Raw genomic sequence first — 15,302 nt, forward strand, 5'->3', positions numbered from 1 at the left:
AGTTTGAACGGATCCTTCGCTCTTTCACACTCTTGCTGGTCAACCAGCAAGCCCCTTGCACTCCCAGCGGGTGTCTATGGGTGTTATTCACACAAATCATTTCAACACACATCAAATTTCCTCGAGAGATTATTTCGTTGGCTTGTGCCATTTTTTACACAAGTTATGCAATCACTCGACGGTCCTATGCGCCAACTTCATCGCTGCCCAGACTCGGTCGGCGTACCGGTTCTAGCACACCACAACACTGACATTGTCGCTCTGTTGACTTCAAACACATCCGACCAACCCCTCTGTGGAATCCTCTTCATCATATCAATGATATAGACCTCGTCAGGCATGAGACAGATAAGTCCCTTTTATAATTAAACTTCACACTTCACTTCTTTGTGAGTTTACCTCTTTCAAGCATCACTCGGAAGCTTCTCCTCATCTTTACCCGAGTCCAACTTGATGAATTGGAAATCATGCATTCAAAACTATATTTCTCGTATTCCAATGTGTCTGTTGTCGAAGACTGTAGTACGCTCGGGGGCTACGCCGCACTCGGGGGCTGCATCTCATTTGGAATGACACTCTCCTGAGTGGTCGAGTACTTCATCACCAGTCAAATCCTTCACTTCAACAAGTGCATCTGATCCGCCACTTTGACAAGTTTTATAATCACCTAGACGCTCTGCGCGCCATCTTCATTTCTACCCAGACTCAGTTGTCACGCCGGTCATGTTGCGTCGCAACCACACTACACCGACCTCGTCACTACATTAGCTTCGAAAGCATTCGGCTAACTCCTTCGAAGACAATTTCAACCACTTGGCTAGACACGCAATCTTTCACTCGGCTGCCCCGCGTGTCGTCACTTGGCCACGCCGCGCGTCGTCACTCGGCCACCCCGCGCATCACCACTTGGCTGGACACGTAGTCCTTCACTCGGCCACCCCGTGCATCCTCACTCGGCCGTCCCGCGCATCGCCACTCGGTTGTGCACATCTTCACCACTCGGCCGCCCCGCGCGTTGCCACTCAGTTGTGCACGTCTTCATCATTCGACCACCTCATACAACCGAGTGATGACTCGGCCGCTCCACGCGTCGCCACTCAGTTGTGCACGTCTTCACCACTCGACCGACCGCGCATCATCACTCGGTTGTACACATCATCGCCCCTCGTCCACCTCGCGCGTCACCATCAGTTGGACATGTCTTTACCTCTACACCCCCATCACGGGAACGACTAAGTTACTCATATGATCAAACCTCATATCACACTCTGTAGCAAGCTTACCTCTTTCAAACATCACTCGGGGGCTACGCATAGCCGTTGTCCATGTTGTCCTCAGGGGTTACGCCCATTCGATCAACCCATTGATCACATCAGGAATATCTTTCTGACCATACATACAAGTGCCACCAAAATTTTCCTTGCAGTCAACATACCCCGATCAGTCGGGAAGCACGTCCACTCGGACAAATACCCCTTTGACGCAAAATCTAACGGTCAATATAAGAAGTACTACTGGAAGGACCACTCCCTGGAGTGTCCAGCTTTTTTCTACAGTCGGCAGTTTCAAAGCCGAGTTCATTCACCGTGCCGAGAGCACGAAGATTCACCTGCCTGACCGAGTTCCAGGTTGAATTTATTCCGTGCCGAGTGCACGAAGATCAGTCCAACTGACTCAGCTCAGGCCGAGCTTATTTACCATGTCAAGCGTCCGAAGATGCATCCGATTCACTCAATTTCAGCCAAAAAGATATTTACCGTGTCGACTGCATGGAGGTTTACCAGGAGACTTTAACCCTCTGCCCGACTCATCTAGTCTGACAGAGGCTCGGGGACTACACCCAGTGGGTGCACTCAGCGTGCCCCCACTGGAAGAGAACTCAGAAAGAAACATTCTTGCTCGGTCAAGACCAGCTCCAGATCACTCAAGTATTACTCGACTTCTGAGTCGAGGAGAAACAAGCTAGACCAATACCGGATCCTCAAGTACTACTCGACCTCTGAGTCGGAGAGGAACAAGTTCGGTACTAGCTAAGAAGATTTTTAGTTTTCTCAGACCCCCGTCGACTGCCTACAGTCGACGGCGGTCTCAGGGACTACACCCAGTGGGTGCACTCAGTGTGCCCCCACTGGAGTAATCTCCACACGGTACGGCCTGACCAGTCCGAGTGATGAACAACAAACAAACAAGTTCTAAAGACTCCCGTCAAACTACAAAAAAATCCTATAAGGTGAGTTTAACGCTCCTCTGTTGGACCTGTTTTGAGCCTTCTTCTAGGACTCAAAGCGTGAAACTCACACGTTTGGATCCAGAACCGACTCGTATTGACGTTCCCCCGGGATAAAGAATGGCATCTCTCCGAGAGAATAGTCCATGCGTCAATCATGTTGCCCGGATTTAATGATGCACCCATACTTTGATCAAGAGTTAACCTCTTCTGAGAGATGAACCAATGTCGCCAAATTGCTCCACGCGGGCACTGACCCCGATCAGTCAGGAAGCGCAGTGCCGGAATCCATTGAGATTTTGTTCAAACCTTGGTTGTCTGAAAGCACGACGACATGTGCCGAGTATTTCCGTAACCACTCGGACCAAATTGTGTCTTTCACAAACTTGTTCTGCAAAATCACAATCGATTCGGGGGCTAATGTTGGGGATACACATAACAGGTAGGCCCAGGAAGGGTCGAAATATCATGAAGCATGGGGTCCACACAACATGTGGGTCCAGATAAATTTCATACAGACATACTATCCACTCGACAAAGCAGCATACCATCCACTCGATGACAGTTCACCACTCGACCGTACGACTCACTCGGATATACGAAGACCAGCAGGCATCAAAGCAGTCGGCATCATTCTCATAGTGAGGGCTTGGTAGTGGGCTGGCATTATGGCATTCATGCCCCACTTTGTAATATAGGAGGTGAGGGGGTGGCGCACTCTATATAAGCCACCCCCACCACTAGACTAAGGGGATTTTTTCTTCCATCTCTTTCTCTTTTTCACCATTAGTCACAGGACTACGGGGATCCGTTCTCCTCTCATTGTAATCTCCGGATATACACTAAGATAAAACAAAGCCTCTCCGGAGCATGAGACGTAGGGTTGTTATCTCCACCGTGAGAGGCCCGAACTCGCTAAAACCACCGTGTCACCCATATGCATCTCGATAGATCATGCTCCGTTACCCTATACCTTATTATTGTCGGAATCATTCCCACAACACCGGGATTTTGTAACTGTTATATACTTTCTAAGCCGGAATTTTTCTGACGGTCTTTAAATTTTCATCAATATAACAATAGCCTCCGGGACCGGGTTATCCCTCCATCGTCCTGGGTTCTTAAATTTGCTGAAACCGGCAAGATTTGCTGAGTCATGTCATCGTAGCCCCCGAGTCTCAAGGTGACTTGAGGAGTTGGCTTAAGATTCTCCATATTTGACCGTGATATAAACCGGCATAAGTTGTATATCATTGGTGTTGATAGCACGATGTGAGTCCATAGAAGGTTGAGGTGACTGCGGCGGGTTATAAATGATCCCATATGAGCCATGTCAGCAACTTGGCCAATGGTTCCTTCCAACTGGCTATTTAAAGTTTAACCAAACCATAGTGGCGGCGACTTGTGCGCCTGCCCATTGAGCCACTCAGTGCAGACAGCGGTTGATAGTATATGATACTTTGCCTTCATTTTGTTGAAAGAAAACCGGGCTATCCAAGATGTGACTTGCTCATACTCAATAAACAGCTCATGCAAACAGGTGCGGCCCGGTATGTTAATGTAGACCAGGCCGCAAGAGACGGATGACAAGGACGACCGTGGATTCAGAGGCGGCACAGACACATGAATCGGCCGCGGCGTTGTAAACCGGCGTGGACGGGCGAGTTAGCCACATCATATTAATGTAAACCGGTCTGCAGAATGACGGCTTGCACATATATTCATCAATCTTGATGGCATGGTAAGATACTAGCACATTATAATGGTGGTGCGAGTTATACATCCATGACACAGCCATAGCTTTTGCAGTGAATAATTGTCCTGCATAAACAATATTGCAGACCAAGGCAAAAATAAACTGATCTTTGAGAAAAATAATAAGTGCTAATAAAATATATTTTAGATGGACATCACGTGATGTGTTTAGGCCGAAAAATAATCCGCCATGAAGTTGATGATCACTATGTGAAACTGAAATCCCTCACGGGCGAATCAGCCGCGGGAGCAGACAGATGAATCGTTAGCGGCATTTAAAAGCCGGTGCGGACGAGCAAATTCTCCTCCTGATTGTAAGCCGATGCGGACGCGTGAACCGGTCGTGAGGGCGGGTGGACGAGTCGTCTATGGCACTGTAATGCGGCGCGGACGGGCGAGTCGGCCGACACGTTGATGTAAACCGGACCATGACAGGCCTGTCCGTGGATCCGTGCGGCACAGCCGAACATGCATCCGCGGTATACCCCCACCCCTTTTTTTAATAGTTTCCCAGCGTAAAAACATTACAGACTAGAGTAATTGTTGTCGGATGAATTAACATGTACTGATAAAATACATAGGAAAAATAACACCTGGTGTTTTTTGCCGGATGCTGCCGCTGGATAATGCATAGTGCTGCTTTTGCTTTTGAAAGAAGAGTTGATTGGTTCTGTGTCTTCTAGTGCCTGAGGTCTCCACATAACCCGGCAGCAACTTTTTTCAGCCGGAATTTCTGGAACCGGAACTTCTTGATAATTCGGCCGGAACTTTTGATAATCCGGAACTTTTGAACTTGAACCTCTTGATAATCCGGCCGGAACTTTTGATAATCCAGAACTTTTGAACCGGAACCTCTTGATAATCCGTCTGGAACTCTTTTTTTCATAATCTAGGTCAGAACTCTTTATCGACTCGGACGAAACCTTTTGGTGATTCAGTTGCAACCCTTTGATGATTCGGACAGAACTTTTCATCGAAGCGACCGGAACTTGCATCGAGGCGGTCAGAACTTTCCAATGATCCGGCCGGAACTTTCCGACGAGCTGGCGGAACCTTTCGATGAGCCTGATGGAACTTTTTCGGCGAGCTGGCTGGAACTCTCCGACGAACCGGCCGGAACTTATTCAATAAGCCGGACGGAGCTTCCAATCCCTGTGATAGCGCCCTCCAGAATTCAACACCACCGTGTGCAGGCTCCACGGTGGGTGCCAACTGTCGTGGTTTTGTCACGGGAGATGTCCTTAGTGTCAGGACTTAGTCCCGAGGCCAGCGCATCTATGTGATAGCTTGAGAGGGGTTGATCGGGACGAGAGACGCGAGGCGGATCATCACACAAGACAAGGATTTAGACAATTTCGGGCCCCGGGAAACATCATCCGGAATAGCCCTACATGTTGTTTGTGGCTAGGTCTCATTATGCTCATGAGGGAGTCGCCGGTAAACCGGCTCTCCTCTAGTTGCGTCCAGCCTTGGCTATTATCTTCTTTTTTTCCTTCTTTGGGGAGCCATGCCCCTCCTTATATATGTTGAAGGGGCGGTTTACATGACTAGTCCTAGTTGGATTAGGATTACTCTATTACAAGTGGATTCCTAGTCTCACTTCCTTTGTAAGGAAATATTCCTTGTGCTTTCCTCATAAACCGGCCCACCATTAACATGAACCGGCCTTCTAGGCATTGGGCCTTGTCATCCGTCTGACCCGTCCGCCGGGTCACCAGTGTGTCATAATGTTCCGGTGGGTTGCTTGTAAACCGCCAGGTCAGGGCGGGTCGCCAGTGAATCACCAAGTCCGGCCGGGTTACGCCGCGGGGTATATCCCCGATAGTGCAGTTTCTGTATAGGATGTTTCGTTTCCACGTGACAGTATGCTCTCTCCATTGTTGGACATGCATGCGCAGTCTCTCTCTCTCACCTCATTCTTTCTTTCTCACAGGCTATACCTGGCCATCCATCAGGCCGGGACGGGCATCGGGCCAGGCCTACCAAAGCCCAACATAGAAAACCTAGGCCCGAGCCTGGCCCAGCCAGGCTGTCAGGCCTAAAAATCAGGCCCAAGCCCGACCCATCAGTCAAAGAGTCCATCGGGCCTCGGGCCGGGTCTCTTCCCTAAACTGCAAATACGACGGGCCTGAGCCTGGCCCGGCCATTAAGCTCAAAATCTAGGCCCAGGCTTGGCCCGTGGGCAAGGTTCGGTCGGGCTTTTCGGGTCTTCCGGGCCGGGCTGCCCATGGCCAGGTATATTGCAGGCTTTTCTCTTAAGGGGTGTTTGGTAGCCCGGGTAGCTTTAGCCTGCATCGCATGGGGGATCCTGGGTGAGCTTAGCCTGGTTGAGCTAGTGTAAAGATGAATTCAGATGTATGTTTGATGGGATGTACGCTATGAGTGCACAAGAGATGCAATATATAAGAGACTGGTGGTTGGGGCGCGCCCGTGGCGCGCCGCCTGAGCGGAAGCTTGGGCGTTGCTAGGTAGACTCGTACCTTTCATGCTGCTCTATGTACTAATCAACTTGCTTTATGAAGGAATTCAATTAAAACAGAGGGGGGAAAAGCAGAACTGAGTATATACACATAAAAATTGTTATAGCCCTGGTATTAACAGGCGCATGCAAGACTGATGAGTGGCAGTCTTAGAGATTACATGCAACAGGGTAACTTGTAGGTGCTCAAAAGCAAGCGATGGCAGCATTCATCATGCTTGTAGAGTCGGTCGCCGGTGTTGACGGAGGCAAGGGAGATGTTGAGCTTGGTCCGGATGTCCCTGATGGCAGCCTTGGTCCTCTCGATGGCGAACAGCTCCACACTGTTGTCGTCCTGAATCCTCAGTTGTGCGACCTTCTTCTCGTAGGACAGCCTGACACGCTTCCCTGTGCGCAAATGTGTTCCATTTCATATCTTTGGCTTGACTCGTTCTTTGGACTTCTAATGACTATACAAATTCTTGGAGAAACAAGTGTACTCGATTGAACGTACCCTGACTTTAGGCTCTCCTTGTGCCTTTGGAAGAGCTGGAATAGCTCCGGCGAAGCATCACAAATGCCGACTTGCTCCTCGCCGTCATTATCCTGAACATCCCCTCTCGGAGCAGCTGGTTTAACTGTATATGTACTCCCTCCGGTCCTTTTTAGTTCGCATAGAAGATTTGTTTGAAGTCAAACCTCGTAAACCTTGACCAAATTTATAGAAAAATATACAAACATTTAGAATGTGAAATCAACAACATTGGATGCGTCGTGACTTTAATTTTCATATTGTATAAATTTAGCATTACATATGTTAATATTATTTTATATAAATATGATCAAACTTTACGAAGTTTGACTTCAGACAATCCTTATATGCAGAGTAAAAAAGGCCGGAGGAGTACAAGATAGTAATGATCAGTCTACAGTCTACCTTCTACTTATATTCCATGAATATGTTTTCTCAAGATATCAAAAGCATTACCCTTAATTTCAGGCCATCTCATTTTGTTTCAGAGCTTCTATATGGAAGAGCGAACAATTAGGAACACCATTGTGGTACAACAGCCCATTGCTTGGCCAAAACATCAAACTACAGTTTCTCTGACGAAAAAGTGCTCATAGCTTAAGCCAAAGCTGCAATGCGAGCTTCCCAGCTTTCTCGTCCTTGGATAGCCCCCTCTTGACCTGAGAAATCACCCAAGCATTAACAAACCATGCCAAGACCTTGAAAGAGTGTACCCATGTAATTACCATCAGATACATAGTACATTACATACAAAGATAAACCGCACCCCTGCTCACTTGTTATTAACCAGCGGACATGTTGTGTGCACCCCTTTTTTGCTCTTTTTGGTTAGCTTGTGTTTGGTCAGCTTGTGTGTACACATCTGCACGAATACATGGAACAATTTATCCATGGCAATCTGGAACATGAGGAGCTCGTCTAGATCCAATAGCTTCAACCCTCCCAAACTTGCATCAAGGTATAACATGTGATTGCTAATAAAAATTCAGATCATGGTACTATTTCAATGGCCTATGCATAAAAATTAATTTCTTGAGAAATTTAAAACATTGTCCCTTCCATAAATGTTAGTACAATCTGATGCTCATACAAATATACCTGCTCTTATGACTGGATAGATCAATAAGAAAATGTGTGTGAAAATTAAATAGCCAAATAATATACACTGACTATTTGCATTTGACAACATTTCATGAAATTATGATTCAGAAGGGAGAGGCATCCCAGCATGTATACCAGCCATGGTGTGAATCAGCCAGTCTTGAACACACGGATGGGCGCGCCGGCATGTATACCAGCCATTTCTATCATGAGGAATATGTTCAGAAGAGCTGACCATGAGGAATTGATAAGCAGGAAGGTTGCAGCGTGCATGCATCTTATGATTCCAAACTGACAAGGCAGACTGGATCTCCAAATCATGAGGATCAATAAAATTGGGCCACAATTGAATGTTCAGCCAAAAACCTGAAGTTCTAACACTTGCAAGCAGAGCTAGTACTCCGTTTCAAGTGACCACATGACACATGCGAGCAAAAGGAAAATTACTCACTCGGCGCTTGCAGCTGCTCCTCTGATGCCATCGGCAGGTAAAACCATTTATTCCCAAATTTTATTGTGTATGAATCCATGTGAAGCATGCCCTTGCATCTCTGAATAAAGACATGCAATTTCCAATGCATAAGTCATTATTTCTATAAACGTACAAAAGAACTAAAGAGAAACTAAATTTATATCTTACTAGTTGGTTCAAATTGTCATGTTCCTCCACAACTGAAAACCTGGTTATCTTCCCAACGTCCTTTCCCAAATTCTCCCAGCTCGCAAGTCCTTTCCAAGTTCTATACATATCTATATAAACAGAGGTAAAGTCCTACACATCAGAGAAAATTGATACGACCTATAATGCAATCTAGGAATACTAAGAAACTTCTATAATCTTGAACTTGTTTTACTTCAGGGTGGTCAAAGTCGTATTGGTAGGTTCTTTCTACCTAGTCAGATGGCTGGTAAATCATAATGGTCAGACCTATGCTTCCCTACTTGAATACCTTGGTGTGACGCTGATGGTTACTTTTCTTTTTATTCACTGTGTCTTTACAATTCTCGTAATTGGTATGCTCTTTCAGATTTCATATAACGTATAGAAGAAAGACTATATGCTGCTACCACTCCTAGTACATGAAAAGAACAATGGTTTAAGAACATAGTCGAAATTGTACCTTGACTAAGGTGAGATGGAGACGGGCGTTGTAGCTCCCGTCCAGAGAGACTCGCAGCAGGAAGGCCCCGTGGTGGAGTGAGATCCTGGGAGGGGAGTCCAGCTACGCCCTGGAGAAATACCAGCCTGGATACTAGAAAAAAGGCAGTCAAAATTCTCAGGGCGTATAGGAAGGAATGGATGGATGGAGACATGTCGTGTTACTGCTGCTTGCAGGGTTTGCAGGTCGCTGCCGCCTCCTTGGCATGAGCCATGGTGCCACCTTAGCCCGCGCTTGAGAAGAACCATGGTTTACAATAGGCCGAGGAAGAACTTGTAGTCGTGGGAGCCGATTCCATGGGCCCGACAGAGGGCGACTCGCCGACTCGATGGGGATGTGAAGCAGTGGCAGCCACCGAGCTGCTGCGGCATGGCCGATGCAATCCTTGCATCTCCAACGGCAGTGGGACAGGGACGGGCGCTGCTTCCCGTTCAGGACTCGGCTCTCATCCACCAATCACCGTCATCGCGGGCGAGTTCAGATCTGAAGGCGTGGCAAATGGCGAACGGGGGAGTCGGCCGCGAGCTCTAGCCTCCAGACCGACGACGCGAGGACGGGAGAAGAATGACGTGCGGAAGCAGGGGCTTGGAGGTGGAGAGGTGGGAGCAGGCTGGGGAGGGGGGGGGCGGGAGGAGAGGGGGGCCGGGGGGGGCGCGGAGAGACCGAGGGGAGGGCGCGCGGGGTATGAGAGGGAGAGCGTGCGGCGGCGGGACTGGGGAAATGATAGTCTAGGGGTTTCCATCGCTGGTCCTTGTATCGATGCATTTTCTGTTTCTTTTCTCTCTCATTTTGCACAGTAAAACCAGCACAGTAAAAGACACGTGGAGGCAACCAGAGGGCGCCATTGTAGCGACTGTTAATGGGTTGTATGTTGTTTGGTATGCTACATTTGAGCTTAATTCTGTGAAACATTTTTTCCACTAAAAGATGTGTTTAATGAGATGAAATTACACTTGAAGCAACCAGACAACATGCACTAATTAGATCTACGTAATCACTGCGGTAATAATCAGAACATTTCATAATGCTTTTGATTTACATGATGAAGTTCGTGCTTTCGACTCTAGAACTTACAGATCCTACAGAATCCGCACATAGATGAATCTACGGCTAGATCTACAGGAAAATCCTTCAAACTACAGACGAAATCGGCATGCATCACCGCAGAAGAAACTAAAACTCGATCTACTTGCAGACTACGACTACTACGGCGTGTCGGTGGGAATGACACCTATGGGATCACTGGGATCCCTTCTATGGTCGGCGGGTGCAGGGTCGTGAGAAGAGCAGGTTTAGGAGCTAGCACACGGATCGTTTACCCAGGTTCGGGCTGCGAGGATGCGTAAAACCCTAGTCCTGCTTTGGTGGATGTATTTAGTGTTCTTGAGCTTTTTGAACTAGCTACAGTGCACTACACCACAACACCGATGCAACGGCATATAATCTGTCGGGAGAACGCACTTAAGACGACAGATAAACTGCCAGGACAGATATTCTCCCGGCAGATAGAACTGCCACGACAACGGCTGCCGGGGATTTCTTGTCCCGGCAGATAAACAATCCCCGGCGTTTATCTGCCCCGGCCATTGTATCTGCCGGCAGATTCATCCTACCATAGGAACTATAGTTTACTGGCAGTGAAACTGCCTGCACAAGCACATTTTCCTGGCAGGTAATATGCCATGACGTGTTTTTCACAAGCAATCTCAATTGTTCTGGGCAGTATATCCCTAATTTAGTATCCAAAATCATTGTGTTCAAACAGTCGTGACAGATCACACAACTTATACATACAATTCAATCAAATTACACAAGGCCTCATTCAATAAAATAAACAGACCAAAAATATATGTTTCTTATGCATGCATGTACCAACCATATACAAGGACATTGTGCCTCAAAGGAAATGTAAGAAATCATGCCACAACCAAAATGAGCATACAATGACTTGTGTTCTGAAACAACCACCAAAATGCAGTGTAAAACTCAATGTCTCAAGGTTCAACAAACAAAGCATATTACATATGTATATATTATCACTCCATTAACTTGTAGATCTTCCAAACATCCAGCAACAACTTGTAGATCTTACAAACTTCCAGCAACATGTAGATCTTACAAACCTACAGCAACTTGTAGATCTTCCGAACCTCCATCAACCTGCAACAAATCATAAACTCAAAATTGGTGTTGTCGTCTCAGATTTTAAATCAACATATTATAGATGTCGATGTGTTGCAGTTTAACTCATTAGCATAAAATTCTTCTAAATGTGCAACACTTAATCATCACAACAAGTAATGATTATTACAGACATAATTAGATCAAGCAGAAACTATTTGCACTTCACATACAAAAATCTTCCATGGGCAAATATGGCAACACAAGAATCTGTACCATTGTTACTTGATTTACAAAACCGTACACTCCAAGTGCACCCAAAGGAACATATTACACTAATTTTATCAGTGAAGTTTCGGATGTCATACGATAGATTCAACCTAGAATAATAAAAGAAAGAATGCACAAAACAAAATTGAAGAACCAGAAAAAATAAAAGGTGAAAGTTACGTCCTAAATGATATTCACAGGTGAAAAATCAACCAAAACAAATAAGCAGCAAAAAGAAAAATAGAAATGATATCATATAACAATGGCCAAGAGAAATATGCATATAAATAGTACACCCTCCATTCACAAATATAAGATGTTTTAACTTCTTTGTGAATTGGGTGTATACAGACACGTTTTATAGTGTGTTTGTTCACTCAGTTTAGGCCGTATGTGGTGCATATTGAAATATCCAGAATACCTTATATTTGTGAACGGAGGGAGTATAACATAGCAATATCCAAGAGACACACTTACTTTACCTCCTCAGCTTGCTTGAGGTCGCATTTTTGTTGAACGGGTAAAAGCAAACTCTATTAATTGCTTTACTCCATCAATATATGTTTGTCTGTGTCTAACTTTATCTATTCATCTCTTGTTCATTTTTGACCAGTTTCCCTAAAAGAGACAGAAAGAGGTTCTCTAGCTAGCTGCTTTTCTCCCATTGATCGATAAATGGAGATAAGTGACACAGAACAAAAACCATTTTTCGCAAAGATTTGAATTTAGTACCCCTACAAGGCTTCGCTAATTTAGTTTGTAGTTGTAGCATCCATTTTGCTGCCATGGAAGATCTCTTCAGCATAAACAGGATGTCAAAGATACTAGCAGTACATTCTAGGGAACATGTTTGATACTTAGTCATTATCTTCACAACTGCAGTGCCATAAACTAAAAACTTGTTGAACTCATTCTAGTTACTGCTCAGAAGAAAAAGGGGTAGAAGTTTGCAAATGCATCTCACCTGACAAATGCTCTCAGTTGGGGCAAGGAAGTACAGGAGGCAGTGCTGCCTAGGGAGAGGATGTAGATAATGAGCCCTACAATAGGTGACACTAAACCCAGACAGATTATTAAATACCACCTTGTGAAAATGAAAAGAGCTAAGCTAGAGTAACCTAATTAAATAGAAGTTGGAATACACAATACAGTAGTAAATACAACCACTCTAGTAAGTACAGAAGGAGCAACCCAGACAAAATTGCTGCCAATGATTCAAGTAGAATTACAGACACCTTCTTTCAGCATCTTTACTCACTCTTTCCTCAAGCGACGCAACATAGCAAGTAAAAGACCACACCGGGAACCCGCCAATCAATTAGAACTGGGCCTAGTTCTGAGAAAAAAGATCAAGTTAGCATCCACAGGCGAACAGAAGGAGCTACCATGAGATTTTTTTCATCACCTTCAACCTGGAAAGAAAATCCATTGGTTCATGTAGCAAGGGGTACACAACAACGGCTTCAACATCAGCATCGACATTGTCATTGCCTTCGATGGGGCTATGGCCTTCAGTAAAGTTCAGGAAGCTCTGCTTAACTGTAGCCCAGCCCGAGAATAGCTTCAACGCCGTCTCTATGCAGTTTTCAGGGCAGATGTTCCTTATTTCACCATCAGGGTCAGCCCTGCAGTTGGGACTTGTATGAATGTGATCAACAAGGTAACCATATCGACATCTGATAGAGACAACTTATTCAGAACATACATACCAGTTTTTCCAAACCTCGGTCATGGTCTTGAGAAACTCACGGTACACGTCGTTGGGGAGGTTGTCTCTAGCAAATAGAAAGCATTGCATAGTCTCCATAATGTATTCTTTTTCCCCGTTTTGTATCCGTAGCTGTCGTCGTCAACTTCATCGAAAGATGCAGTTTACTTTCACTGCTGCTAGCTCTGATGATCAGTCTTGCAAATTAGTAATACTCAAACAACACCTGCTCATCACAAACGAAAGTGTATCAATTATTGATGGCATGTCTGAATTCTGAGACTACCAAAATCTATTACTGTATTTCCCCATTTTAGGGTGTTCCGCAGTTCTATTCCTGGAGACACAAACATCCTGTGTAGTGGTGTAGACAGTAAAAAAAATGGAAGTTCTATTTGTAAGCTGACTTTGCTACTATCTGACACAACTTGTAAAGTGTGCAACTAGCCAAAACCTAAATTTCCACTAAATCAATGCCCAAAATCTTTCAGCTTGGAAACAAGAATCCCTAAAACATATATAGAGCGGTACTCACATGATATCGACGTCCGTCTTAGAAACCACCCAAGCAAATTGTATCTTATAAACGCTAAAGTGTGCAGCAACTTAACTTCCATTAACCAACACGCACAATCTTGTTCTTGGAAACAAGAACCTCTAATTAAGCAGGATATAATGGTACTCACATGAGCACCAATATCTCATATATTGCCCGAACAATTCAGAAAAAAGTAAACAACTATGGCGTGACGGCGTATGGTGTGACGGGACTGGGCTCACGCCATCCCATCGCAAGCACGGCCGTCGCACAGTAGGTCGTGTGCCCTGGATCAACATCTACGAATCTCCAAGCCAAATTGATGGAAAAAGAGAAGACGAATTTCAAACATGAAATCCCACTGCACGGCCCACAAACGACAGGGGCTGCCACGGATTCGAATTATCCAATGCGCCCATGTCCATCAGATGAGCAATGTGAGCAATCAACAGACAGGGCAGTGGTACTGGTCGGCAAATTACCTAAGAATACAAATAATATTATGGAATATCTGGCTAGATTTTAGACAATCGAAGCTTCAGGTCAATACACTGCATCTCATGAGTCATGACTAAAATTGCTACACACTAAATAAAAACAGAAGTTAGCAAAGAAATCTAACCTATCAAATGTTCTAGGTTGGGGAAAGGAAGTAGAGGAGCTAGCGTTACCAAGGGAGAGGACGTTGAGGAGGTAGGGTTGCTCGTAGGAGGGGACGGACGGTCCGCTGCTTGGGGCAGAGGACGTAGTCACATAGAGGAGGCGGCCTCGCTCGATGCTCCGGTGACAACTGCTGCTCGGGCAAGGAAGCTCGCGGAGTAGGGTCGTGGCGATGGATCGTTCGGTCAAGGATGGTGGTCGGCGATTGAGTGGCTCGGCAACTGGGCCGGCAGGCGGGGGCTTAGATCCGTGATAGTTGGTGCTCGGCGGCGCCAAGGTGGGGTGCTGGGGGCGACTGCGGCAGTGGTCGGAGTGGAGGGTAGTCGGCGGCGGCGGTGGTTGCGGGGCGGCGGCGAGGGTGATGGTTGGGAGCGGTGGCGAGGGGTGATGGTTGGGGGCGGCGGCGATGGCAGATCGCGTTTGGGGGGCAGCGGCGAGGGCACAAAAGACTCGATTTGGGGGCGATTTGGAAGAGGAGTCTGGGAGATTGGGGCCGAGTGTATATTTCGTTCGGTGCCAAAATTTTCGCCTCTCGCGGGCCTTCCCTCGCTACCGCGCGACTTTGGCCCAATATCATTTTGGTCGCCCGCCAAAATACAGTCCCCGGCAGTTAATGGGCCATGGTTTGGTTATCCCGGCAGATAGTGCGCCCTTTAATGTGCACATGATTACCGGCAGTTTATGGGCCCTTGTTCATCAGGTTGTACCGGCAGTTTTCTGCCCTGAAGTACTTCTACCGGCAGTAACAAGCTTCCCGGCAGATCTTTTGCCC

The 15,302-nt window shown here is 46.3% G+C and overlaps 2 long non-coding RNA genes across 4 annotated transcripts; both read right to left on the minus strand.

Moving 5' to 3' along the window:
- Positions 1-7,308: 7,308 nt before the first annotated feature.
- On the minus strand, positions 7,309-9,833 carry LOC125523600. Its single transcript, XR_007290301.1, has 4 exons — positions 9,195-9,833; positions 8,714-8,823; positions 7,749-8,624; positions 7,309-7,631 (listed from the first exon to the last, which is right to left on the minus strand). It is a non-coding gene; the product is annotated as an uncharacterized LOC125523600 (long non-coding RNA).
- Positions 9,834-11,059: 1,226 nt separating this feature from the next.
- LOC125524921 lies at positions 11,060-14,991 on the minus strand. Of its 3 annotated transcripts, XR_007291055.1 has the most exons (6): positions 14,542-14,991; positions 13,334-13,558; positions 13,030-13,249; positions 12,883-12,960; positions 12,589-12,679; positions 11,060-11,393 (listed from the first exon to the last, which is right to left on the minus strand). It is a non-coding gene; the product is annotated as an uncharacterized LOC125524921 (long non-coding RNA). The 3 variants fall into 3 exon arrangements; XR_007291054.1 differs by having other exon boundaries at positions 12,589-12,960; XR_007291056.1 differs by having other exon boundaries at positions 12,589-12,960; positions 13,030-13,261.
- Positions 14,992-15,302: the final 311 nt, after the last annotated feature.

Source organism: Triticum urartu, chromosome 7, assembly GCF_003073215.2.
Source record: "Triticum urartu cultivar G1812 chromosome 7, Tu2.1, whole genome shotgun sequence".
Classification (NCBI taxonomy): Eukaryota; Viridiplantae; Streptophyta; class Magnoliopsida; order Poales; family Poaceae; genus Triticum; species Triticum urartu.